General features: G+C 32.5%; 1 long non-coding RNA gene across 3 annotated transcripts; it reads right to left on the reverse strand.

Moving 5' to 3' along the window:
- Positions 1 to 969: 969 nt before the first annotated feature.
- LOC126889342 (uncharacterized) lies at positions 970 to 12,159 on the reverse strand. 3 transcript variants are annotated; one of them, XR_007699999.1, is made up of 3 exons: positions 11,148 to 12,159; positions 5,688 to 5,868; positions 970 to 1,938 (listed from the first exon to the last, which is right to left on the reverse strand). It is a non-coding gene; the product is annotated as an uncharacterized LOC126889342 (long non-coding RNA). The 3 variants fall into 3 exon arrangements; XR_007699997.1 differs by lacking the exon at positions 970 to 1,938 and adding an exon at positions 2,954 to 3,434; XR_007699998.1 differs by lacking the exon at positions 970 to 1,938 and adding an exon at positions 2,954 to 3,275 and having other exon boundaries at positions 5,529 to 5,868.
- Positions 12,160 to 26,046: the final 13,887 nt, after the last annotated feature.

The following is a 26,046-nucleotide window of genomic DNA, read 5'->3' on the forward strand; positions in this document are numbered from 1 at the left end:
TAATTCAACATCAAAATTAGCCAAATCGGTCCACACATTCTCGAGTTTTAGCGAGACAAACGCACAGCAATAGATTTTTATATATAAGACTAGCTGACCCGGCAGACTTCGTACTGCCTCAATAGATAAGAACAAACTTTTGTAAACAATAAACTTAAAATAAACAAAAGGAATTCGTAATTAATAAACAAAAAATGATCGATGTGAATGAGTTTTTATTATTATTTTTAATTAATTACACATAATATTTGAAGTAATAAGGTTTGGTTAGAAAAAGTTTGCAGTGCAATAGTTGCAATCTTAAATTTGTTTTTCTTATAATGAATATAACAGCTTTATTTTATTTACATTCAAAACAACCCTGTATTTATAATTGGGTTAGGGGTTGTCCAACTATATAGGTGTTGATTAATAAAAATAAAATAAAATTAAAATTAAATATCATTAAATAAAATGAAAGAAAATTTCATAAAATTGAATAAAAGTTAATAAAAATAATTAAAACTGAATAAACTTAAATAAAAATAATAAATAAATTTAAAAAAATAATAAAATTAAAAAAAATAAATAGCATCTAATAAAAATAATTAAAATTTAATAAAATGAAACAAAATTAATTAAAATTAAGTAAAATTTTATAATTTGCTGCTTGTTCTTTTCGTGTGCTCAGAACTTTTCTTCTGCTTGCCGTTCGTTAGAAAAGTTCGGTAGAGATATTTTTTGAAAGTTTCGAAAAATTATGAAATCCATATTTTGCCCAAATTAAGTCCAAAAGTTAAACAGTTGCACTTTTCTTCGATGAAATTTGTTGCTCGTTCTTCTTCTGTCCTCAGAATATTTCTAAGGCTTAAGATATTGTATTTTGGACACCGATTGAGCTAGAAAAAAAATTTTAGTAAGGTTCTGTTCGGAATTCGCAAGGAGTACACCTACTTATATTCGTATTTTTCACGTCATTATTGTGAGAGTTATGACGTCACACGCAACCCCCTTATGATCTAGAGGTATGAAATATAGACATAAACCTACTCCCAGTCCGGTCGAGTATATTTGCAAACTCTCATAAAAATCGGTCAAGTCGTTTCGGAGGAGTATGGCAACAAACAGTGTAAAAAGAGCATTTTATACATATAGCTGTAAAAATTTTGGTGGCTACTAAAATGACAATATAAAACCGTATAAACCTTCCCTGAACTTCCACAAATAATTCAACATCAAAATTAGCCACATCGGTCCAGCCATTCTCGAGTTTTAGCGAGACTAACGCACAGCAAATGATTTTTATATATAAGATGCAAAATTTTAGATGGCTTTTAAAAAATAATGGTCGAAGATAGAAAAGAGAAAATTTAGGGTTGTATTTACCTTTGCCTTCCACATCACACAAAATTAAGAAAAAACAGTTTGACCAAAAAAATAAAAAAATATATTAGGGGGGCAGCCCCCGTTACGACGTACGGATATGAAAAATACATAACAACCTATTCTCGGTCCGGTCGAATATACGTGGAAAATTTCATAAAAATCTATTCAGTCGTTCTCGAGTTATGTGTTGGTAACTGTCACGACTTTCTTTTGTTTATATAGATGTAAAATATTTAAATGGCCATTAAAAAATAACGGTTAGTGATAGAAAAGTGAAAATTTAGGATTGTATGTATCTTTACGTTCCACATCATATGAAATTAAAAAAAAAAAGAGTTTGTCTGAAAAAGTAGAAATAAATATAAGGGGGGCAACCCCCCTTAAGACGCACGGATAAGAAATATAGATAAAAACCTACTCCCAGTCCGGTCGAGTATATCTGCAAACTCTGATAAAAATCGGTCAAGTCGTTTCGGAGGAGTATGGCAACAAACACTGTAAAAAGAGCATTTTATACATATAGCTGTAAAAATTTTGGTGGCTACTAACATGACAATATAAAACCGTATAAACCTTCCCTGAACTTCCACAAATAATTCAACATCAAAATTAGCCACATCGGTCCAGCCATTCTCGAGTTTTAGCGAGACTAACGCACAGCAAATGATTTTTATATATAAGATGCAAAATTTTAGATAGTTATTAAAAAATAATGGTCGAAGATAGAAAAGAGAAAATTTAGGGTTGTATTTACCTTTGCCTTCCACATCACACAAAATTAAGAAAAAACAGTTTGACCAAAAAAATAAAAAAATATATTAGGGGGGCAGCCCCCGTTACGACGTACTGATATGAAAAATACATAACAACCTATTCTCGGTCCGGTCGAATATACGTGGAAAATTTCATAAAAATCTATTCAGTCGTTCTCGAGTTATGTGTTGGTAACTGTCACGACTTTCTTTTGTTTATATAGATGTAAAATATTTAAATGGCCATTAAAAAATAACGGTTAGTGATAGAAAAGTGAAAATTTAGGGTTGTATGTATCTTTACGTTCCACATCATATGAAATTAAAAAAAAGAGTTTGTCTGAAAAAATAGAAATAAGGGGGGCAACCCCCCTTAAGACGCACGGATAAGAAATATAGATAAAAACCTACTCCCAGGCCAGTCGAGTATACTTGCAAACTCTCATAAAAATCGGTCAAGTCGTTTCGGAGGAGTATGGCAACAAATAGTGTAAAAAGAGCATTTTATACATATAGCTGTAAAAATTTTGGTGGCTACTAAAATGACAATATAAAACCGTATAAACCTTCCCTGAACTTCCACAAATAATTCAACATCAAAATTAGCCACATCGGTCCAGCCATTCTCGAGTTTTAGCGAGACTAACGCACAGCAAATGATTTTTATATATAAGATGCAAAATTTTAGATGGCTATTAAAAAATAATGGTCGAAGATAGAAAAGAGAAAATTTAGGGTTGTATTTACCTTTGCCTTCCACATCACACAAAATTAAGAAAAAACAGTTTGACCAAAAAAATAAAAAATATATTAGGGGGGCAGCCCCCTTTACGACGTACGGATATGAAAAATACATAACAACCTATTCTCGGTCCGGTCGAATATACGTGGAAAATTTCATAAAAATCTATTCAGTCGTTCTCGAGTTATGTGTTGGTAACTGTCACGACTTTCTTTTGTTTATATAGATGTAAAATATTTAAATGGCCATTAAAAAATAACGGTTAGTGATAGAAAAGTGAAAATTTAGGATTGTATGTATCTTTACGTTCCACATCATATGAAATTAAAAAAAAAGAGTTTGTCTGAAAAAGTAGAAATAAATATAAGGGGGGCAACCCCCCTTAAGACGCACGGATAAGAAATATAGATAAAAACCTACTCCCAGTCCGGTCGAGTATATCTGCAAACTCTGATAAAAATCGGTCAAGTCGTTTCGGAGGAGTATGGCAACAAACACTGTAAAAAGAGCATTTTATACATATAGCTGTAAAAATTTTGGTGGCTACTAACATGACAATATAAAACCGTATAAACCTTCCCTGAACTTCCACAAATAATTCAACATCAAAATTAGCCACATCGGTCCAGCCATTCTCGAGTTTTAGCGAGACTAACGCACAGCAAATGATTTTTATATATAAGATGCAAAATTTTAGATGGCTTTTAAAAAATAATGGTCGAAGATAGAAAAGAGAAAATTTAGGGTTGTATTTACCTTTGCCTTCCACATCACACAAAATTAAGAAAAAACAGTTTGACCAAAAAAATAAAAAAATATATTAGGGGGGCAGCCCCCGTTACGACGTACTGATATGAAAAATACATAACAACCTATTCTCGGTCCGGTCGAATATACGTGGAAAATTTCATAAAAATCTATTCAGTCGTTCTCGAGTTATGTGTTGGTAACTGTCACGACTTTCTTTTGTTTATATAGATGTAAAATATTTAAATGGCCATTAAAAAATAACGGTTAGTGATAGAAAAGTGAAAATTTAGGGTTGTATGTATCTTTACGTTCCACATCATATGAAATTAAAAAAAAGAGTTTGTCTGAAAAAATAGAAATAAATATAAGGGGGGCAACCCCCCTTAAGACGCACGGATAAGAAATATAGATAAAAACCTACTCCCAGGCCAGTCGAGTATACTTGCAAACTCTCATAAAAATCGGTCAAGTCGTTTCGGAGGAGTATGGCAACAAACAGTGTAAAAAGAGCATTTTATACATATAGCTGTAAAAATTTTGGTGGCTACTAAAATGACAATATAAAACCGTATAAACCTTCCCTGAACTTCCACAAATAATTCAACATCAAAATTAGCCACATCGGTCCAGCCATTCTCGAGTTTTAGCGAGACTAACGCACAGCAAATGATTTTTATATATAAGATGCAAAATTTTAGATGGCTATTAAAAATAATGGTCGAAGATAGAAAAGAGAAAATTTAGGGTTGTATTTACCTTTGCCTTCCACATCACACAAAATTAAGAAAAAACAGTTTGACCAAAAAAATAAAAAAATATATTAGGGGGGCAGCCCCCGTTACGACGTACGGATATGAAAAATACATAACAACCTATTCTCGGTCCGGTCGAATATACGTGGAAAATTTCATAAAAATCTATTCAGTCGTTCTCGAGTTATGTGTTGGTAACTGTCACGACTTTCTTTTGTTTATATAGATGTAAAATATTTAAATGGCCATTAAAAAATAACGGTTAGTGATAGAAAAGTGAAAATTTAGGATTGTATGTGTCTTTACGTTCCACATCATATGAAATTAAAAAAAAAGAGTTTGTCTGAAAAAGTAGAAATAAATATAAGGGGGGCAACCCCCCTTAAGACGCACGGATAAGAAATATAGATAAAAACCTACTCCCCGTCCTGTCGAGTATATCTGCAAACTCTGATAAAAATCGGTCAAGTCGTTTCGGAGGAGTATGGCAACAAACACTGTAAAAAGAGCATTTTATACATATAGCTGTAAAAATTTTGGTGGCTACTAACATGACAATATAAAACCGTATAAACCTTCCCTGAACTTCCACAAATAATTCAACATCAAAATTAGCCACATCGGTCCAGCCATTCTCGAGTTTTAGCGAGACTAACGCACAGCAAATAATTTTTATATATAAGATGCAAAATTTTAGATGGCTATTAAAAAATAATGGTCGAAGATAGAAAAGAGAAAATTTAGGGTTGTATTTACCTTTGCCTTCCACATCACACAAAATTAAGAAAAAACAGTTTGACCAAAAAAATAAAAAATATATTAGGGGGGCAGCCCCCGTTACGACGTACGGATATGAAAAATACGTAACAACCTATTCTCGGTCCGGTCGAATATACGTGGAAAATTTCATAAAAATCTATTCAGTCGTTCTCGAGTTATGTGTTGGTAACTGTCACGACTTTCTTTTGTTTATATAGATGTAAAATAATTAAATGGCCATTAAAAAATAACGGTTAGTGATAGAAAAGTGAAAATTTAGGATTGTATGGATCTTTACGTTCCACATCATATGAAATTAAAAAAAAAGAGTTTGTCTGAAAAAGTAAAAATAAATATAAGGGGCGCAACCTCCCTTAAGACGCACGGATAAGAAATATAGATAAAAACCTACTCCCAGGCCAGTCGAGTATACTTGCAAACTCTCATAAAAATCGGTCAAGTCGTTTCGGAGGAGTATGGCAACAAACAGTGTAAAAAGAGCATTTTATACATATAGCTGTAAAAATTTTGGTGGCTACTAAAATGACAATATAAAACCGTATAAACCTTCCCTGAACTTCCACAAATAATTCAACATCAAAATTAGCCACATCGGTCCAGCCATTCTCGAGTTTTAGCGAGACTAACGCACAGCAAATGATTTTTATATATAAGATGCAAAATTTTAGATGGCTATTAAAAAATAATGGTCGAAGATAGAAAAGAGAAAATTTAGGGTTGTATTTACCTTTGCCTTCCACATCACACAAAATTAAGAAAAAACAGTTTGACCAAAAAAATAAAAAAATATATTAGGGGTGCAGTCCCCGTTACGATGTACGGATATGAAAAATACATAACAACCTATTCTCGGTCCGGTCGAATATTCTTGGAAAATTTCATAAAAATCTATTCAGTCGTTCTCGAGTTATATGTTGGTAACTGCCACGACTTTCTTTTGTTTATATAGATGTAAAATATTTAAATGGCCATTAAAAAATAACGGTTAGTGATAGAAAAGTGAAAATTTAGGATTGTATGTATCTTTACGTTCCACATCATATGAAATTAAAAAAAAAGAGTTTGTCTGAAAAAGTAGAAAAAATATAAGGGGGGCAACCCCCCTTAAGACGCACGGATAAGAAATATAGATAAAAACCTACTCCCAGTCCGGTTGAGTATATCTGCAAACTCTGATAAAAATCGGTCAAGTCGTTTCGGAGGAGTATGGCAACAAACACTGTAAAAAGAGCATTTTATACATATAGCTGTAAAAATTTTGGTGGCTACTAACATGACAATATAAAACCGTATAAAGCTTCCCTGAACTTCCACAAATAATTCAACATCAAAATTAGCCACATCGGTCCAGCCATTCTCGAGTTTTAGCGAGACTAACGCACAGCAAATGATTTTTATATATAAGATGCAAAATTTTAGATGGCTATTAAAAAATAATGGTCGAAGATAGAAAAGAGAAAATTTAGGGTTGTATTTACCTTTGCCTTCCACATCACACAAAATTAAGAAAAAACAGTTTGACCAAAAAAATAAAAAAATATATTAGGGGGGCAGCCCCCGTTACGACGTACGGATATGAAAAATACATAACAATCTATTCTCGGTCCGGTCGAATATACGTGGAAAATTTCATAAAAATCTATTCAGTCGTTCTCGAGTTATGTGTTGGTAACTGTCACGACTTTCTTTTTTTTATATAGATGTAAAATATTTAAATGGCCATTAAAAAATAACGGTTAGTGATAGAAAAGTGAAAATTTAGGATTGTATGTATCTTTACGTTCCACATCATATGAAATTAAAAAAAAAGAGTTTGTCTGAAAAAGTAGAAATAAATATAAGGGGGGCAACCCCCCTTAAGACGCACGGATAAGAAATATAGATAAAAACCTACTCCCAGTCCGGTCGAGTATATCTGCAAACTCTGATAAAAATCGGTCAAGTCGTTTCGGAGGGGTATGGCAACAAACACTGTAAAAAGAGCATTTTATACATATAGCTGTAAAAATTTTGGTGGCTACTAACATGACAATATAAAACCGTATAAACCTTCCCTGAACTTCCACAAATAATTCAACATCAAAATTAGCCACATCGGTCCAGCCATTCTCGAGTTTTAGCGAGACTAACGCACGGCAAAGGATTTTTATATATAAGATGCAAAATTTTAGATGGCTATTAAAAAATAATGGTCGAAGATAGAAAAGAGAAAATTTAGGTTTGTATTTACCTTTGCCTTCCACATCACACAAAATTAAGAAAAAACAGTTTGACCAAAAAAATAAAAAAATATATTAGGGGGGCAGCCCCCGTTACGACGTACGGATATGAAAAATACATAACCACCTATTCTCGGTCCGGTCGAATATACGTGGAAAATTTCATAAAAATCTATTCAGTCTGTAATATAGTTGGGACAACCTATATAAATTAAGTTGTAAATATCTTTATCAAAATATAGTGTAGTGTATTAGCCATGCTCGAAGACAATGACTCCTGACCGTGAATTAATATGTGAGGTTTACATATTAGGTAGTGTATAAAAATGCAGCATAGGTAAATTCAAGAGTTGTTATAATTAGATACTTGATATGTACAAATGTGTGGTATAGGTAATGGTTTGTATTTGTAAACAATTATGGTTGAATCACCGTTTATACGATGTAAATATAAAGTTATCCAAACAATAGAGTTTTAATTAATTGGGACCAAAAATACATTAACATCACACTATTTAATACATGGCTGATCCTGCAGATTAGACGAAGTCTTCTGAAAGGAGCAGAGATGGCAGTAACAAATTGGAAACGGAGACGGCGAAGATGGACCAGGACGAAGATGCGGAGAACCCAGGGAACAAACACAAAGTGATAAAATGTAAGTAAGAATGTCTATCTTTATTAAAAATGCTTCCCTCGTTTTATATTATTATTGAACATTGAATATTTATCTTTGCTGATTTTTGAATAATTTATGAAGTATCGATTTTTTTTTAAGAATATCTATGAATTTTGAAACATGAAGTGATTTTTGAATTGAATATTTTTATAGAAGTTTATTATATCTGCTATTATTGAATTTTTATTAAATTTTGAATTTTTATTGAATTTATTTGAAAAATCTATCCGATTTCGATTTTTAGTACGGTTATTTTTGAATATTTTATGGAATATCGAATTTTTTTTTCAAAAATTTCTATCGAATTTTGAGACATGAACTGATTTTGAACATTTTTATCTAACTTTTGCATATGCTATTTTTGAATTTTTATCGAATTTTTGTCGAATATGTATACTATTCTTGAATTTTTATTAGCCAGTTATCTTATTACATATTGATATTTATTGAGTATATTTAGTACATGTTCATCGATTTTGTGTTAAATTTTGTATGATATGAACCTGAATTAATATTTTTTGAGTGATAAATGATATTTTTTTGTAATGAATAATGATTAGTGATGACATACGTTAATATAAGAGCTTAAGACAAACATTGCTATAAGCAAGAGATTCATTTATAACGAACCGACCTGATGCGTCGAGATAAGGAATTTGGAGAAGAACTATACAGATAAGAAGAAGAACTAACAATAGTATAAGCTAAATATTATGAGACAACTTGAGACAATAAGAAACTCACTGCTCTTGTCAAATTAGGAAGGTACTAATGATTTATAGAAGCTTGAAAGCTTATTAGAGACCCACTCTGTGTTTTGAGAGTACCTATTTTATTCATGATTATTCGTGAATAAACAACGGCCTCAAAGCAAGGGATTGAGGTTGTGAAATTTGTAAAAGAATTTGATCTAGCCAACGATATTATACCCGCTTCTGTTAAGGTAGATTGTAGAGGTTTCGTGGCTAGTATTGAGTATTATGATTGTTATATGGAATATGTAGAAGAATTGGAACTTTTCTCTCGAGTAAAGCCACTTTGATTAGTCGAACGTAGGCATTGAGGGATAAGTAAAGGAAGTGATTATTATGATGTTATATTATGAAATGATATATTGATGATTAAATGACAAATGATTGTTATATGAAGATGAATTATGTACACTGTAGAAGTGTTATTATGTGGAGAAAAATGAAGAAATATAGTTATAGTAACAGACAAAAAGAAGAGAGAGAGAAAAAAAATAATTTTATTAAAATATGTGGGAAAAATGGAACAAGGAAAATAAAATTTTTCAGAAATGTCAAAATAAAGCAGAATTAAGAATAATATCAAATAAGTAGCTAATCATTGAATTATGTCTAAGAATTAAAGTTGTAAATTTTTTTTCTCTAAAGTAATGTAAATTATAAATAACTTATTTGTAAATGTAGATAATGAATTCAGGTTAAATTTTCGCGTAAAATGGAAGTGTTTGAATTAAGGATAGACAATATCTTGCAATAGTGTTAGTAGATAGTAAGCAAAGGGACACAAAAAGTGAAGTTCTTAGAGAGATTAAATATTTATTTTAGCTACAAGAGAGTTATTAGAAGTTTTTTTAGAGAAATATTAGAAGTTTTTAGAGAGATTACATTTTTATTATAGGTACAATATTTTAAAGTTAGTAAGGCGTATATAAATAAATCAAAATAAGACTGAAATAATAAGATGAAATAGTAAAGTAACGTTAAATTCTTTTTTTATATACCATTTAATAGAAGTTTAGGTAATATTTAGCTTAGCTTAGGAAGTATTAAAGTCGAGATTTTATTACAATTAGATTAGTTACGACTTATAGGCACTAAAAGACTATTTAAAAGTTAGGATCAATTTCATTCACTGTGGACACTGTTTTGATGAAGTGAATTAGTGAACGGAAAAAAAAAGGACGAAAAGACACGACGTGAAAGTACGTGAACTAGTAATAGGTTATAAAATACCAGTTTTAGTATAGGGAAAATATGAACTTTTGTGTAAAATAGGAAAAAGAATATACATGTTTAGGGAAAAATCGATTGATCTGAAATGTACCATGTTACAGTTAGTTAGCATAGTTAGGAAATTTAATTTTTCAAAATAGTATTAGGTAACCATAAACATTTTGTAAAAGGGAAAGAGAAATCCCATTAAAACAGGGAGATGTAATATAGTTGGGACAACCTATATAAATTAAGTTGTAAATATCTTTATCAAAATATAATGTAGTGTATTAGCCATGCTCGAAGACAATGACTCCTGACCGTGAATTAATACGTGAGGTTTACATATTAGGTAGTGTATAAAAATGCAGCATAGGTAAATTCAAGAGTTGTTATAATTAGATACTTGATATGTACAAATGTGTGGTATAGGTAATGATTTGTATTTGTAAACAATTATGGTTGAATCACCGTTTATACGATGTAAATATAAAGTTATCCAAACAATAGAGTTTTAATTAATTGGGACCAAAAATACATTAACATCACAATATTTATTACAAGTCGTTCTCGAGTTATGTGTTGGTAACTGTCACGACTTTCTTTTGTTTATATAGATGTAAAATATTTAAATGGCCATTAAAAAATAACGGTTAGTGATAGAAAAGTGAAAATTTAGAATTGTATGTATCTTTACGTTCCACATCATATGAAATTAAAAAAAAAGAGTTTGTCTGAAAAAGTAGAAATAAATATAAGGGGGGCAACCCCCCTTAAGACGCACGGATAAGAAATATAGATAAAAACCTACTCCCAGTCCGGTCGAGTATATCTGCAAACTCTGATAAAAATCGGTCAAGTCGTTTCGGAGGAGTATGGCAACAAACACTGTAAAAAGAGCATTTTATACATATAGCTGTAAAAATTTTGGTGGCTACTCACATGACAATATAAAACCGTATAAACCTTCCCTGAACTTCCACAAATAATTCAACATCAAAATTAGCCACCTCGGTCCAGCCATTCTCGAGTTTTAGCGAGACTAACGCACAGCAAATGATTTTTATATATAAGATGCAAAATTTTAGATGGCTATTAAAAAATAATGGTCGAAGATAGAAAAGAGAAAATTTAGGGTTGTATTTACCTTTGCCTTCCACATCACACAAAATTAAGAAAAAACAGTTTGACCAAAAAAATAAAAAAATATATTAGGGGGGCAGCCCCCGTTACGACGTACGGATATGAAAAATACATAACAACCTATTCTCGGTCCGGTCGAATATACGTGGAAAATTTCATAAAAATCTATTCAGTCGTTCTCGAGTTATGTGTTGGTAACTGTCACGACTTTCTTTTGTTTATATAGATGTAAAATATTTAAATGGCCATTAAAAAATAACGGTTAGTGATAGAAAAGTGAAAATTTAGGGTTGTATGTATCTTTACGTTCCACATCATATGAAATTAAAAAAAAAGAGATTGTCTGAAAAAATAGAAATAAATATAAGGGGGGCAACCCCCCTTAAGACGCACGGATAAGAAATATAGATAAAAACCTACTCCCAGGCCAGTCGAGTATACTTGCAAACTCACATAAAAATCGGTCAAGTCGTTTCGGAGGAGTATGGCAACAAACAGTGTAAAAAGAGCATTTTATACATATAGCTGTAAAAATTTTGGTGGCTACTAAAATGACAATATAAAACCGTATAAACCTTCCCTGAACTTCCACAAATAATTCAACATCAAAATTAGCCACATCGGTCCAGCCATTCTCGAGTTTTAGCGAGACTAACGCACAGCAAATGATTTTTATATATAAGATGCAAAATTTTAGATGGCTATTAAAAAATAATGGTCGAAGATAGAAAAGAGAAAATTTAGGGTTGTATTTACCTTTGCCTTCCACATCACACAAAATTAAGAAAAAACAGTTTGACCAAAAACATAAAAAAATATATTAGGGGGGCAGCCCCCGTTACGACGTACGGATATGAAAAATACATAACAACCTATTCTCGGTCCGGTCAAATACACGTGGAAACTTTCATAAAAATCTATTCAGTCGTTCTCGAGTTATGTGTTGGTAACTGTCACGACTTTCTTTTGTTTATATAGATGAAAAATATTTAAATGGCCATTAAAAAATAACGGTTAGTGATAGAAAAGTGAAAATTTAGGGTTGTATGTATCTTTACTTTCCACATCATATGCAATTAAAAAAAAGAGTTTGTCTGAAAAAATAGAAATAAATATAAGGGTGGCAAGCCCCCTTAAGACGCACGGGTATAAAATATAGACAACGACCTACTCACGGTCCGGTCGAGTACACTTGCAAACTTTCATAAAAATCGGTCAAGTCGTTTCGGAGGAGTATGGCAACAAACACTGTAAAAAGAGCATTTTATACATATAGCTGTAAAAATTTTGGTGGCTAATAAAATGACAATATAAAACCGTATAAACCTTCCATGAACTTCCACAAATAATTCAACATCAAAATTAGCCAAATCGGTCCACATATTCTCGAGTTTTAGCGAGACTAACGCACAGCAATAGATTTTTATATATAAGATGCAAAATTTTAGATGACTATTAAAAAATAACGGTCGAAGAGAGAAAAGTGAAAATTTAGGGTTGTATTTACCTTTGCCTTCCACATCACATAAAATTAAGAAAAAACAGTTTGATCAAAAAAATAAAAAAATATTCTAGGGGGGCAGCCCCCGTTACGACGTACGGATATGAAAAATACATAACAACCTATTCTCGGTCCGGTCAAATACACGCGGAAAATTTCATAAAAATCTATTCAGTCCTTCTCGAGTTATGTGTTGGTAACTGTCACGACCTTCTTTTGTTTATATAGATGTAAAATATTTAAATGGCCATTAAAAAATAACGTTTAGTGATAGAAAAGTGAAAATATAGGCTTTTATGTATCTTTACGTTCCACATCATATGCAATTAAAAAAAAAGAGTTTGTCTGAAAAAATAGAAATAAATATAAGGGTGGCAAGCCCCCTTAAGACGCACGGGTATGAAATATAGACAACGACCTACTCACGGTCCGGTCGAGTACACTTGCAAACTTTCATAAAAATCGGTCAAGTCGTTTCGGAGGAATATGGCAACAAACACTGTAAAAAGAGCATTTTATACATATAGCTGTAAAAATTTTGGTGGCTAATAAAATGACAATATAAAACCGTATAAACCTTCCCTGAACTTCCACAAATAATTCAACATCAAAATTAGCCAAATCGGTCCACATATTCTCGAGTTTTAGCGAGACTAACGCACAGCAATAGATTTTTATATATAAGATGCAAAACTTTAGATGGCTATTAAAAAATAACGGTCGAAGATAGAAAAGTGAAAATTTAGGGTTGTATTTACCTTTGCCTTCCACATCACATAAAATTAAGAAAAAACAGTTTGATCAAAAAAATAAAAAAGTATTCTAGGGGGGCAGCCCCCGTTACGACGTACGGATATGACAAATACATAACAACCTATTCTCGGTCCGGTCAAATACACGCGGAAAATTTCATAAAAATCTATTCAGTCCTTCTCGAGTTATGTGTTGGTAACTGTCACGACCTTCTTTTGTTTATATAGATGTAAAATATTTAAATGGCCATTAAAAAATAACGGTTAGTGATAGAAAAGTGAAAATTTAGGGTTTTATGTATCTTTACGTTCCACATCATATGCAATTAAAAAAAAAGAGTTTGTCTGAAAAAATAGAAATAAATATAAGGGTGGCAAGCCCCCTTAAGACGCACGGGTATGAAATATAGACAACGACCTACTCACGGTCCGGTCGAGTACACTTGCAAACTTTCATAAAAATCGGTCAAGTCGTTTCGGAGGAGTATGGCAACAAACACTGTAAAAAGGGCATTTTATACATATAGCTGTAAAAATTTTGGTGGCTACTAAAATGACAATATAAAACCGTATAAACCTTCCCTGAACTTCCACAAATAATTCAACATCAAAATTAGCCAAATCGGTCCACACATTCTCGAGTTTTAGCGAGACAAACGCACAGCAATAGATTTTTATATATAAGATGCAAAATTTTAGATGGCTATTAAAAAATAATGGTCGAAGACAGAAAAGTGAAAATTTAGGGTTGTATTTACCTTTGCTTTCCACATCACATAAAATTAAGAAAAAACAGTTTGATCAAAAAAATAAAAAAATATTCTAGGGGGGCAGCCCCCGTTACGACGTACGGATATGAAAAATACATAACAACCTATTCTCGGTCCGGTCAAATACACGCGGAAAATTTCATAAAAATCTATTCAGTCCTTCTCGAGTTATGTGTTGGTAACTGTCACGACCTTCTTTTGTTTATATAGATGTAAAATATTTAAATGGCCATTAAAAAATAACGGTTAGTGATAGAAAAGTGAAAATATAGGGTTTTATGTATCTTTACTTTCCACATCATATGCAATTAAAAAAAAGAGTTTGTCTGAAAAAATAGAAATAAATATAAGGGTGGCAAGCCCCCTTAAGACGCACGGGTATGAAATATAGACAACGACCTACTCACGGTCCGGTCGAGTACACTTGCAAACTTTCATAAAAATCGGTCAGGTCGTTTCGGAGGAGTATGGCAACAAACACTGTAAAAAGAGCATTTTATACATATAGCTGTAAAAATTTTGGTGGCTAATAAAATGACAATATAAAACCGTATAAACCTTCCCTGAACTTCCACAAATAATTCAACATCAAAATTAGCCAAATCGGTCCACATATTCTCGAGTATTAGCGAGACTAACGCACAGCAATAGATTTTTATATATAAGATGCAAAACTTTAGATGGCTATTAAAAAATAACGGTCGAAGATAGAAAAGAGAAAATTTAGGGTTGTATTTACCTTTGCCTTCCACATCACATAAAATTAAGAAAAAACACTTTGATCAAAAAAATAAAAAAATATTTTAGGGGGGCAGCCCCCGTTACGACGTACGGATATGAAAAATACATAACAACCTATTCTCGGTCCGGTCAAATACACGTGGAAAATTTCATAAAAATCTATTCAGTCGTTCTCGAGTTATGTGTTGGTAACTGTCACGACTTTCTTTTGTTTATATAGATGAAAAATATTTAAATGGCCATTAAAAAATAACGGTTAGTGATAGAAAAGTGAAAATTTAGGGTTGTATGTATCTTTACTTTCCACATCATATGCAATTAAAAAAAAGAGTTTGTCTGAAAAAATAGAAATAAATATAAGGGTGGCAAGCCCCCTTAAGACGCACGGGTATGAAATATAGACAATGACCTACTCACGATCCGGTCGAGTACACTTGCAAACTTTCATAAAAATCGGTCAAGTCGTTTCGGAGGAATATGGCAACAAACACTGTAAAAAGAGCATTTTATACATATAGCTGTAAAAATTTTGGTGGCTAATAAAATGAAAATATAAAACCGTGTAAACCTTCCCTGAACTTCCACAAATAATTCAACATCAAAATTAGCCAAATCGGTCCACATATTCTCGAGTTTTAGCGAGACTAACGCACAGCAATAGATTTTTATATATAAGATGCAAAATTTTAGATGGCTTTTAAAAAATAACGGTCGAAGATAGAAAAGTGAAAATTTAGGGTTGTATTTACCTTTGCCTTCCACATCACATAAAATTAAGAAAAAACAGTTTGATCAAAAAAATTAAAAAATATTCTAGGGGGGCAGCCCCCGTTACGACGTACGGATATGAAAAATACATAACAACCTATTCTCGGTCCGGTCAAATACACGCGGAAAATTTCATAAAAATCTATTCAGTCCTTCTCGAGTTATGTGTTGGTAACTGTCACGACCTTCTTTTGTTTATATAGATGTAAAATATTTAAATGGCCATTAAAAAATAACGGTTAGTGATAGAAAAGTGAAAATTTAGGGTTTTATGTATCTTTACGTTCCACATCATATGCAATTAAAAAAAAAGAGTTTGTCTGAAAAAATAGAAATAAATATAAGGGTGGCAAGCCCCCTTAAGACGCACGGGTATGAAATATAGACAACGACCTACTCACGGTCCGGTCGAGTACACTTGCAAACTTTCATAAAAATCGGTCAAGTCGTTTCGGAGGAGTATGGCAACAAACACTGTAAAAAGGGCATTTTATACATATAGCTGTAAAAATTTTGGTGGCTACTAAAATGACAATATAAAACGGTATAAACCTTCCCTGAACTTCCACAAATAATTCAACATCAAAATTAGCCAAATCGGTCCACACATTCTCGAGTTTTAGCGAGACAAACGCACAGCAATAGATTTTTATATATAAGATGCAAAATTTTAGATGGCTATTAAAAAATAACGGTCGAAGACAGAAAAGTGAAAATTTAGGGTTGTATTTACCTTTGCCTTCCACATCACATAAAATTAAGAAAAAACAGTTTGATCAAAAAAATAAAAAAATATTCTAGGGGGGCAGCCCCCGTTACGACGTACGGATATGAAAAATACATAACAACCTATTCTCGGTCCGGTCAAATACACGCGGAAAATTTCATAAAAATCTATTCAGTCCTTCTCGAGTTATGTGTTGGTAACTGTCACGACCTTCTTTTGTTTATATAGATGTAAAATATTTAAATGGCCATTAAAAAATAACGGTTAGTGATAGAAAAGTGAAAATATAGGGTTTTATGTATCTTTACTTTCCACATCATATGCAATTAAAAAAAAAGAGTTTGTCTGCAAAAATAGAAATAAATATAAGGGTGGCAAGCCCCCTTAAGACGCACGGGTATGAAATATAGACAACGACCTACTCACGGTCCGGTCGAGTACACTTGCAAACTTTCATAAAAATCGGTCAAGTCGTTTCGGAGGAGTATGGCAACAAACACTGTAAAAAGGGCATTTTATACATATAGCTGTAAAAATTTTGGTGGCTACTAAAATGAAAATATAAAACGGTATAAACCTTCCCTGAACTTCCATAAATAATTCAACATCAAAATTAGCCAAATCGGTCCACACATTCTCGAGTTTTAGCGAGACAAACGCACAGCAATAGATTTTTATATATAAGATGCAAAATTTTAGATGGCTATTAAAAAATAACGGTCGAAGACAGAAAAGTGAAAATTTAGGGTTGTATTTACCTTTGCCTTCCACATCACATAAAATTAAGAAAAAACAGTTTGATCAAAAAAATAAAAAAACATTCTAGGGGGGCAGCCCCCGTTACGACGTACGGATATGAAAAATACATAACAACCTATTCTCGGTCCGGTCAAATACACGCGGAAAATTTCATAAAAATCTATTCAGTCCTTCTCGAGTTATGTGTTGGTAACTGTCACGACCTTCTTTTGTTTATATAGATGTAAAATATTTAAATGGCCATTAAAAAATAACGGTTAGTGATAGAAAAGTGAAAATATAGGGTTTTATGTATCTTTACTTTCCTCATCATATGCAATTAAAAAAAAAGAGTTTGTCTGCAAAAATAGAAATAAATATAAGGGTGGCAAGCCCCCTTAAGACGCACGGGTATGAAATATAGACAACGACCTACTCACGGTCCGGTCGAGTACACTTGCAAACTTTCATAAAAATCGGTCAAGTCGTTTCGGAGGAGTATGGCAACAAACACTGTAAAAAGAGCATTTTATACATATAGCTGTAAAAATTTTGGTGGCTAATAAAATGACAATATAAAACCGTAAAAACCTTCCATGAACTTCCACAAATAATTCAACATCAAAATTAGCCAAATCGGTCCACATATTCTCGAGTTTTAGCGAGACTAACGCACAGCAATAGATTTTTATATATAAGATGCAAAATTTTAGATGGCTATTAAAAAATAACGGTCGAAGACAGAAAAGTGAAAATTTAGGGTTGTATTTACCTTTGCCTTCCACATCACATAAAATTAAGAAAAAACAGTTTGATCAAAAAAATAAAAAAATATTCTAGGGGGCAGCCCCCGTTACGACGTACGGATATGAAAAATACATAACAACCTATTCTCGGTCCGGTCAAATACACGCGGAAAATTTCATAAAAATCTATTCAGTCCTTCTCGAGTTATGTGTTGGTAACTGTCACGACCTTCTTTTGTTTATATAGATGTAAAATATTTAAATGGCCATTAAAAAATAACGTTTAGCGATAGAAACGTGAAAATATAGGGTTTTATGTATCTTTACGTTCCACATCATATGCAATTAAAAAAAAAAGAGTTTGTCTGAAAAAATAGAAATAAATATAAGGGTGGCAAGCCCCCTTAAGACGCACGGGTATGAAATATAGACAACGACCTACTCACGGTCCGGTCGAGTACACTTGCAAACTTTCATAAAAATCGGTCAAGTCGTTTCGGAGGAGTATGGCAACAAACACTGTAAAAAGAGCATTTTATACATATAGCTGTAAAAATTTTGGTGGCTAATAAAATGACAATATAAAACCGTATAAACCTTCCCTGAACTTCCACAAATAATTCAACATCAAAATTAGCCAAATCGGTCCACATATTCTCGAGTTTTAGCGAGACTAACGCACAGCAATAGATTTTTATATATAAGATGCACAATTTTAGATGGCTATTAAAAAATAACGGTCGAAGATAGAAAAGTGAAAATTTAGGGTTGTATTTACCTTTGCCTTCCACATCACATAAAATTAAGAAAAAACACTTTGATCAAAAAAATAAAAAAATATTTTAGGGGGGCAGCCCCCGTTACGACGTACGGATATGAAAAATACATAACAACCTATTCTCGGTCCGGTCAAATACACGTGGAAAATTTCATAAAAATCTATTCAGTCGTTCTCGAGTTATGTGTTGGTAACTGTCACGACTTTCTTTTGTTTATATAGATGAAAAATATTTAAATGGCCATTAAAAAATAACGGTTAGTGATAGAAAAGTGAAAATTTAGGGTTGTATGTATCTTTACTTTCCACATCATATGCAATTAAAAAAAAAGAGTTTGTCTGAAAAAATAGAAATAAATATAAGGGTGGCAAGCCCCCTTATGACGCACGGGTATGAAATATAGACAGCAACCTACTCACGGTCCGGTCGAGTACACTTGCAAACTTTCATAAAAATCGGTCAAGTCGTTTCGGAGGAATATGGCAACAAACACTGTAAAAAGAGCATTTTATACATATAGCTGTAAAAATTTTGGTGGCTAATAAAATGACAATATAAAACCGTATAAACCTTCCCTGAACTTCCACAAATAATTCAACATCAAAATTAGCCAAATCGGTCCACATATTCTAGAGTTTTAGCGAGACTAACGCACAGCAATAGATTTTTATATATAAGATGCAAAATTTTAGATGGCTATTAAAAAATAACGGTCGAAGATAGAAAAGTGAAAATTTAGGGTTGTATTTACCTTTGCCTTCGACATCACATAAAATTAAGAAAAAACAGTTTGATCAAAAAAATAAAAAAATATTCTAGGGGGCAGCCCCCGTTACGACGTACGGATATGAAAAATACATAACAACCTATTCTCGGTCCGGTCAAATACACGCGGAAAATTTCATAAAAATCTATTCAGTCCTTCTCGAGTTATGTGTTGGTAACTGTCACGACCTTCTTTTGTTTATATAGATGTAAAATATTTAAATGGCCATTAAAAAATAACGGTTAGTGATAGAAAAGTGAAAATATAGGGTTTTATGTACCTTTACTTTCCACATCATATGCAATTAAAAAAAAAGAGTTTGTCTGAAAAAATAGAAATAAATATAAGGGTGGCAAGCCCCCTTAAGACGCTCGGGTATGAAATATAGACAACGACCTACTCACGGTCCGGTCGAGTACACTTGCAAACTTTCATAAAAATCGGTCAAGTCGTTTCGGAGGAGTATGGCAACAAACACTGTAAAAAGAGCATTTTATACATATAGCTGTAAAAATTTTGGTGGCTAATAAAATGACAATATAAAACCGTATAAACCTTCCATGAACTTCCACAAATAATTCAACATCAAAATTAGCCAAATCGGTCCACATATTCTCGAGTTTTAGCGAGACTAACGCACAGCAATAGATTTTTATATATAAGATGCAAAATTTTAGATGGCTATTAAAAAATAACGATCGAAGACAGAAAAGTGAAAATTTAGGGTTGTATTTACCTTTGCCTTCCACATCACATAAAATTAAGAAAAAACAGTTTGATCAAAAAAATAAAAAAATATTCTAGGGGGGCAGCCCCCGTTACGACGTACGGATATGAAAAATACATAACAACCTATTCTCGGTCCGGTCAAATACACGCGAAAAATTTCATAAAAATCTATTCAGTCCTTCTCGAGTTATGTGTTGGTAACTGTCACGACCTTCTTTTGTTTATATAGATGTAAAATATTTAAATGGCCATTAAAAAATAACGGTTAGTGATAGAAAAGTGAAAATATAGGGTTTTATGTATCTTTACTTTCCACATCATATGCAATTAAAAAAAAAGAGTTTGTCTGCAAAAATAGAAATAAATATAAGGGTGGCAAGCCCCCTTAAGACGCACGGGTATGAAATATAGACAACGACCTACTCACGGTCCGGTCGAGTACACTTGCAAACTTTCATAAAAATCGGTCAAGTCGTTTCGGAGGAGTATGGCAACAAACTCTGTAAAAAGAGCATTTTATACATATAGCTGTAAAAATTTTGGTGGCTAATAAAATGACAATATAAAACCGTATAAACCTTCCATGAACTTCCACAAATAATTCAACATCAAAATTAGCCAAATCGGTCCACATATTCTCGAGTTTTAGCGAGACTAACGCACAGCAATAGATTTTTATATATAAGATGCAAAATTTTAGATGGCTATTAAAAAATAACGGTCGAAGACAGAAAAGTGAAAATTTAGGGTTGTATTTACCTTTGCCTTCCACATCACATAAAATTAAGAAAAAACAGTTTGATCAAAAAAATAAAAAAATATTCTAGGGGGGCAGCCCCCGTTACGACGTACGGATATGAAAAATACATAACAACCTATTCTCGGTCCGGTCAAATACACGCGGAAAATTTCATAAAAATCTATTCAGTCCTTCTCGAGTTATGTGTTGGTAACTGTCACGACCTTCTTTTGTTTATATAGATGTAAAATATTTAAATGGCCATTAAAAAATACCGTTTAGTGATAGAAAAGTGAAAATATAGGGTTTTATGTATCTTTACGTTCCACATCATATGCAATTAAAAAAAAAAGAGTTTGTCTGAAAAAATAGAAATAAATATACGGGTGGCAAGCCCCCTTAAGACGCACGGGTATGAAATATAGACAACGACCTACTCACGGTCCGGTCGAGTACACTTGCAAACTTTCATAAAAATCGGTCAAGTCGTTTCGGAGGAGTATGGCAACAAACACTGTAAAAAGAGCATTTTATACATATAGCTGTAAAAATTTTGGTGGCTAATAAAATGACAATATAAAACCGTATAAACCTTCCCTGAACTTCCACAAATAATTCAACATCAAAATTAGCCAAATCGGTCCACATATTCTCGAGTTTTAGCGAGACTAACGCACAGCAATAGATTTTTATATATAAGATGCACAACTTTAGATGGCTATTAAAAAATAACGGTCGAAGATAGAAAAGTGAAAATTTAGGGTTGTATTTACCTTTGCCTTCCACATCACATAAAATTAAGAAAAAACACTTTGATCAAAAAAATAAAAAAATATTTTAGGGGGGCAGCCCCCGTTACGACGTACGGATATGAAAAATACATAACAACCTATTCTCGGTCCGGTCAAATACACGTGGAAAATTTCATAAAAATCTATTCAGTCGTTCTCGAGTTATGTGTTGGTAACTGTCACGACTTTCTTTTGTTTATATAGATGAGAAATATTTAAATGGCCATTAAAAAATAACGGTTAGTGATAGAAAAGTGAAAATTTAGGGTTGTATGTATCTTTACTTTCCACATCATATGCAATTAAAAAAAAAAGAGTTTGTCTGAAAAAATATAAATAAATATAAGGGTGGCAAGCCCCCTTAAGACGCACGGGTATGAAATATAGACAACGACCTACTCACGGTCCGGTCGAGTACACTTGCAAACTTTCATAAAAATCGGTCAAGTCGTTTCGGAGGAGTATGTCAACAAACACTGTAAAAAGAGCATTTTATACATATAGCTGTAAAAATTTTGGTGGCTAATAAAATGACAATATAAAACCGTATAAACCTTCCCTGAACTTCCACAAATAATTCAACATCAAAATTAGCCAAATCGGTCCACATATTCTCGAGTTTTAGCGAGACTAACGCACAGCAATAGATTTTTATATATAAGATGCAAAACTTTAGATGGCTATTAAAAAATAACGGTCGAAGATAGAAAAGTGAAAATTTAGGGTTGTATTTACCTTTGCCTTCCACATCACATAAAATTAAGAAAAAAAACTTTGATCAAAAAAATAAAAAAATATTTTAGGGGGGCAGCCCCCGTTACGACGTACGGATATGAAAAATACATAACAACCTATTCTCGGTCCGGTCAAATACACGTTCAAAGTTTCATAAAAATCTATTCAGTCGTTCTCGAGTTATGTGTTGGTAACTCTCACGACTTTCTTTTGTTTATATAGATGAAAAATATTTAAATGGCCATTAAAAAATAACGGTTAGTGATAGAAAAGTGAAAATTTAGGGTTGTATGTATCTTTACTTTCCACATCATATGCAATTAAAAAAGAAGAGTTTGTCTGAAAAAATAGAAATAAATATAAGGGTGACAAGCCCCCTTAAGACGCACGGGTATGAAATATAGACAACGACCTACTCACGGTCCGGTCGAGTACACTTGCAAACTTTCATAAAAATCGGTCAAGTCGTTTCGGAGGAATATGGCAACAAACACTGTAAAAAGAGCATTTTATACAGATAGCTGTAAAAATTTTGGTGGCTAATAAAATGACAATATAAAACCGTATAAACCTTCCCTGAACTTCCACAAATAATTCAACATCAAAATTAGCCAAATCGGTCCACATATTCTCGAGTTTTAGCGAGACTAACGCACAGCAATAGATTTTTATATATAAGATGCAAAACTTTAGATGGCTATTAAAAAATAACGGTCGAAGATAGAAAAGTGAAAATTTAGGGTTGTATTTACCTTTGCCTTCCACATCACATAAAATTAAGAAAAAAAACTTTGATCAAAAAAATAAAAAAATATTTTAGGGGGGCAGCCCCCGTTACGACGTACGGATATGAAAAATACATAACAACCTATTCTCGGTCCGGTCAAATACACGTTCAAAGTTTCATAAAAATCTATTCAGTCGTTCTCGAGTTATGTGTTGGTAACTGTCACGACTTTCTTTTGTTTATATAGATGAGAAATATTTAAATGGCCATTAAAAAATAACGGTTAGTGATAGAAAAGTGAAAATTTAGGGTTGTATGTATCTTTACTTTCCACATCATATGCAATTAAAAAAAAAAGAGTTTGTCTGAAAAAATATAAATAAATATAAGGGTGGCAAGCCCCCTTAAGACGCACGGGTATGAAATATAGACAACGACCTACTCACGGTCCGGTCGAGTACACTTGCAAACTTTCATAAAAATCGGTCAAGTCGTTTCGGAGGAGTATGTCAACAAACACTGTAAAAAGAGCATTTTATACATATAGCTGTAAAAATTTTGGTGGCTAATAAAATGACAATATAAAACCGTATAAACCTTCCCTGAACTTCCACAAATAATTCAACATCAAAATTAGCCAAATCGGTCCACATATTCTCGAGTTTTAGCGAGACTAACGCACAGCAATAGATTTTTATATATAAGATGCAAAACTTTAGATGGCTATTAAAAAATAACGGTCGAAGATAGAAAAGTGAAAATTTAGGGTTGTATTTACCTTTGCCTTCCACATCACATAAAATTAAGAAAAAAAACTTTGATCAAAAAAATAAAAAAATATTTTAGGGGGGCAGCCCCCGTTACGACGTACGGATATGAAAAATACATAACAACCTATTCTCGGTCCGGTCAAATACACGTTCAAAGTTTCATAAAAATCTATTCAGTCGTTCTCGAGTTATGTGTTGGTAACTCTCACGACTTTCTTTTGTTTATATAGATGAAAAATATTTAAATGGCCATTAAAAAATAACGGTTAGTGATAGAAAAGTGAAAATTTAGGGTTGTATGTATCTTTACTTTCCACATCATATGCAATTAAAAAAGAAGAGTTTGTCTGAAAAAATAGAAATAAATATAAGGGTGACAAGCCCCCTTAAGACGCACGGGTATGAAATATAGACAACGACCTACTCACGGTCCGGTCGAGTACACTTGCAAACTTTCATAAAAATCGGTCAAGTCGTTTCGGAGGAATATGGCAACAAACACTGTAAAAAGAGCATTTTATACAGATAGCTGTAAAAATTTTGGTGGCTAATAAAATGACAATATAAAACCGTATAAACCTTCCCTGAACTTCCACAAATAATTCAACATCAAAATTAGCCAAATCGGTCCACATATTCTCGAGTTTTAGCGAGACTAACGCACAGCAATAGATTTTTATATATAAGATGCAAAACTTTAGATGGCTATTAAAAAATAACGGTCGAAGATAGAAAAGTGAAAATTTAGGGTTGTATTTACCTTTGCCTTCCACATCACATAAAATTAAGAAAAAACAGTTTGATCAAAAAAATAAAAAAATATTCTAGGGGGGCAGCCCCCGTTACGACGTACGGATATGAAAAATACATAACAACCTATTCTCGGTCCGGTCAAATACACGCGGAAAATTTCATAAAAATCTATTCAGTCCTTCTCGAGTTATGTGTTGGTAACTGTCACGACCTTCTTTTGTTTATATAGATGTAAAATATTTAAATGGCCATTAAAAAATAACGGTTAGTGATAGAAAAGTGAAAATATAGGGTTTTATGTATCTTTACTTTCCACATCATATGCAATTAAAAAAAAAGAGTTTGTCTGAAAAAATAGAAATAAATATAAGGGTGGCAAGCCCCCTTAAGACGCACGGGTATGAAATATAGACAACGACCTACTCACGGTCCGGTCGAGTACACTTGCAAACTTTCATAAAAATCGGTCAAGTCGTTTCGGAGGAGTATGGCAACAAACACTGTAAAAAGAGCATTTTATACATATAGCTGTAAAAATTTTGGTGCCTAATAAAATGACAATATAAAACCGTATAAACCTTCCATGAACTTCCACAAATAATTCAACATCAAAATTAGCCAAATCGGTCCACATATTCTCGAGTTTTAGCGAGACTAACGCACAGCAATAGATTTTTATATATAAGATGCAAAATTTTAGATGGCTATTAAAAAATCACGGTCGAAGACAGAAAAGTGAAAATTTAGGGTTGTATTTACCTTTGCCTTCCACATCACATAAAATTAAGAAAAAACAGTTTGATCAAAAAAATAAAAAAATATTCTAGGGGGCAGCCCCCGTTACGACGTACGGATATGAAAAATACATAACAACCTATTCTCGGTCCGGTCAAATACACGCGGAAAATTTCATAAAAATCTATTCAGTCCTTCTCGAGTTATGTGTTGGTAACTGTCACGACCTTCTTTTCTTTATATAGATGTAAAATATTTAAATGGCCATTAAAAAATAACGTTTAGTGATAGAAAAATGATAATATAGGGTTTTATGTATCTTTACGTTCCACATCATATGCAATTAAAAAAAAAAAGAGTTTGTCTGAAAAAATAGAAATAAATATAAGGGTGGCAAGCCCCCTTAAGACGCACGGGTATGAAATATAGACAACGACCTACTCACGGTCCGGTCGAGTACACTTGCAAACTTTCATAAAAATCGGTCAAGTCGTTTCGGAGGAGTATGGCAACAAACACTGTAAAAAGAGCATTTTATACATATAGCTGTAAAAATTTTGGTGGCTAATAAAATGACAATATAAAACCGTATAAACCTTCCCTGAACTTCCACAAATAATTCAACATCAAAATTAG

The sequence above is a fragment of the Diabrotica virgifera genome, chromosome 8 (genome assembly GCF_917563875.1).
Source record: "Diabrotica virgifera virgifera chromosome 8, PGI_DIABVI_V3a".
Taxonomy (NCBI): Eukaryota; Metazoa; Arthropoda; class Insecta; order Coleoptera; family Chrysomelidae; genus Diabrotica; species Diabrotica virgifera.